The 3973-nt window shown below is 32.9% G+C and overlaps 1 pseudogene; it reads left to right on the forward strand.

Moving 5' to 3' along the window:
• The first annotated feature begins 3058 nt into the window (after positions 1 to 3058).
• LOC145075908 (AP2/ERF and B3 domain-containing transcription factor RAV1 pseudogene) lies at positions 3059 to 3702 on the forward strand (annotated as a pseudogene).
• The last annotated feature ends 271 nt before the right edge of the window (positions 3703 to 3973 follow it).

The raw sequence follows: 3973 nt of genomic DNA on the forward strand, positions 1-3973 counted from the left end.
GTTACCTTTTTAATTTAAGTTATCCCTTTAATATTATTGAAATTAACTCCAATATTTTCAGGAATAACTTGGGGGCAATTGTTAGGGGCAGGATCCTCAAAACATTCAGGATCCTCAAACCTCATCAGATATTCCGGATCCTCAACTATCTCAGGATCCCGACTATTACCGTTATTATTATTTACTAACATTTATAGCAGTTATATATTGTTCTTAATTAACACATGTGCACAAATAGTTAAAAGAAGACTTATTCTCAACAGAGAGTCGTCTCAACTGTGCTAAAGACCCAAAATACCAAGTCAATGAACGTTCACAAAGCTGGTCATAGAGGATCCCAAGAATATCGGACATCTTGTTAGCTAGTTTAGAATATAAATTGACACATGTATCTCGCACACGACACACTCTACTTACTCTTATCTTACTCAACAAAATTTTTCACTTGTTCTTACTGAAATACTCTATGTAATCATCATTTTATATTAATAAAATCATCAAGGCAAGTGATCTTTATCACCTCCCAAGGTTTTGTGTCGGAGATCCTAGCAAGGATCAAGGGCTTTCCTTGTAAACAATCGTGTCATTCTCTTTATCTTTCTCTATTGCACAATTCGAACATCAAAACCTCTCAGTCAATTTGGTTGATTTATACTTGTGTAATTTTTGACCAAAAAAACTGGGTTTAGCTTGTGTATGTTATTCAAAAATGATCAAGTCTTCCGTTGCTAAAAATCATGTTTTTAAAACTAGATTTTGAATAAAAACCCAACTCAAACAACCGAAATAGAGTAAATGCAAACTGAATATCAACGAAATAGAGTAAATGCAAAGGAATTTTTTATCTCCTTTCTCCAACTCCAACTAACACTAACATTTTTAAGAAAACCTAATAAAAAAGAAAAGAATTACAAAGGGATTACCTGATTCCGCAAATGATAGAGATGCACTGAAGAGTTAAAGTTGGAGAAAGGAGATAAAAAATTAACCTATAATTAGAGGGGCTAATGGACTCTTATGCTATTGACATGAATGTATAATAATCAATACGAAGTCATATATACATGAAAATGAAAGTCAATAATTATTATCATTGAAAGAAGAAGGAAATTGCATGATTGATGGCATCCTATATTTAAATCCATATAACATTCCAAATATATACACTGGGACGATTTTGAATAAATGGAATAGTTGTGAATTTGGAATGTATTCATGAAATCAATGCTTGCTTTGAGCCTAATCAATCGTATATAAAAAAACATTAAAATTATTGTGGATAGCTCCTTCAATTTCGGAACTTAAACTTGGAAGGAACATCTAGACAATGTTCAGTATAATTAGTATAACGAGTTGGTATTTTATTGAAAATGGAAAACACAACAAAATGACATTTGGAATATATTTAAAAATTCTCAGAAATTGACAAGTGTCTAATTAAATGACAAGTGACAAAATATCTTCATTTATTAGGGTAGATATCTGGAAATATAGAAAATATATTTATATAAGATGATACGTTTAACAAGATCAGTCTTATGATAAGTTCAATAATAATAATGATTTCCTCCTAAGTCCATTTGAGCAATAATGTATTTGTAATATTGAATCGCTCATAAACAATATAGAAGGTTCTAAAAAATATGAGGTGTAGCATAGCGCTAAGATCAAACCTCAAGTCATGACGAACCATGAAGTTTTACAAGACATGACAATTTTATATACATTGAATAAAAAATCAAATAACTATAGAATTATATCAAATATACAAAGTTTTTAAAAATTGTATATCAACACTTAATATACAAAAGTTAACAAAACTCGAATATTTCATGCTCGGTCAGTAAAAAACAAACAAAAAACAAAAGCTCACGCCTTAAAAAAACTTGCACCATAACGTGATAAGGTGCTTTGATACGTTATTTTGACATCACACTTAAGAAACCCGTCTTCGACATTTTCAAGACGGCTACACCATGAATCACGTCATGTCGTGCCTTTTAGAACCATACTCATAAGTTAAGTTGCTCAAAACAACAATATTTATTTTAATAGGTACACAAATTATGTTACAAAGGTTTAAAAAAATAGTAAACTGTACAATTTGAGCGAAACCAAACAACTCGTATCAAAGTCTATGTGGGAGGTCAATCGCAAAACACTAGCAATATGTGGACATGTCAGGATTTGAACATTAAATCTCCTATGTGAAATTTCACTCTTCAACCATTGGTTCTGATCGTAGGGCTACTAAGGTTGGGGGAATTCACACAAAATAATAACATATTTGGCCACTTTTACCTAATTAAAGTTTAATAATAATAATAATAATAATAATAATAATAATAATAATAATAATTTGCTCCTAATTAATAATCATATCATGTTATTGTAAGGATGAAGGAGGGAGGTTGGGAGAGAGAATGATATTCTAAAAAGTTTGTCATGTTTTCACATAGAAATACAACCGAGAAACAATTTCTTAAATCTAGACCTTTATTTTTTCAATGACAAGAATTAATAAACGGTCTCTGGTTTCCAAAAGATAGCAACTTCAGGACAAAGTGGGAAACTATTATACCGTTGGTCCTTATTAGTTTCAAAATTTTGCATCGTTGATCCCCTTTAATAAATATATTAGTTATTAGCTGTTAAATAAAGGGTAAATGTCACTATAGTCCATTCAACTATCGTCATTTATTCAATTTGGTCGCTAAAGTATTTTTTTTACTCAATAGGTCATTAAACTTACAACTTGCATGTCTATTAAGTCATTTTCGTTAGTTTTTAACAGATCTTCCGTTAAGTAGTAATTATAATTTATAAGAATAGTCCCTATGATTTCAGTTTCTTTCGTGGTTGGTCTTAAACCAACATAGTTCATCACCGACGTCACCACCGTTCAATTCCGAAACCACCACCCTTTACCTCGGGCAACCCCGTCAACTATTATACTCAACCTTTCTCTTACACCCACTTCATATACATCATATTTCTCTCTATATATAGAACCTCATTCTTCTTCCAGCTTCTATCTCCTTCAAGAACACTAATTACAATGGAAGGAAGTTCCACTGATAATCAAAGCACAACTACAGAAACAACTTCAACAGTTGCAGCACCGGTGACTACGCTTCCACTGATCGGCAGTGGGGGCAGCATGGTTCTTGACACCGATGAAGCGGGGTTGGAAGCTAGTTTCTTTATTTCTCATTGAAAAGTTGATATTGTCGCTTTGTTGAGGAAACACACATATAATGATGAGCTAGAACAAAGTAAGAGAGGACAGTCACCCCCAACGAAAACTTGGTCAACGCCCAGGAACAACTTTTTGAGAAGACAGTCACCCCCAACGATGTCGGAAAACTGAACCAGTTAGTGATACCAAAGCAACATGCAGAGAAGCACTTACCGTTGCAAAGTGGAAGCACTTCCAAAGGAGTTCTTTTACATTTCGAAGACATCGGGATGCATGTATGGAGATTTCGTTACTCATACTTGAATAGTAGCCAGAGCTACGTTTTAAGCAAAGGTTGGAGCCGATTTGTGAAGGAAAAGAACTTAAAAGATGGTGACATTGTGAGCTTTCAGATATCCATGGGTTCAGACAAGAAACTTTACATCAACTGGAAGACAAAAAACGGGTCAGGTAGCTCTAATATTCAAGAACAAACAACTTTACAACATGTTCAAGAACGATAGTGGTGCAAGTGACGAACGATGCTAGTAAAGGACCAACCACGAAAGAAATTGAAATCATAGGGACCATTCTTGTATATTATAATTACTAGTTAACGGAAGATCTGTTAAAAACTAACGAAAATGACTTAATAGACCTGTAAGTTGTAAGTTTAATGACCTATTGGACAAAAAAAAAAACTTTAGTGACCAAATAGGATAAATGACGATAGTTGAATGGGCTATAGTGACATTTACCCTTAAATAAATATGAAAAATACCGTTTTAGACTTTT

This window comes from Lactuca serriola, chromosome 9, assembly GCF_051521515.1.
Source record: "Lactuca serriola cultivar US96UC23 chromosome 9, Lser_US96UC23_V15, whole genome shotgun sequence".
In the NCBI taxonomy this organism is placed as follows: Eukaryota; Viridiplantae; Streptophyta; class Magnoliopsida; order Asterales; family Asteraceae; genus Lactuca; species Lactuca serriola.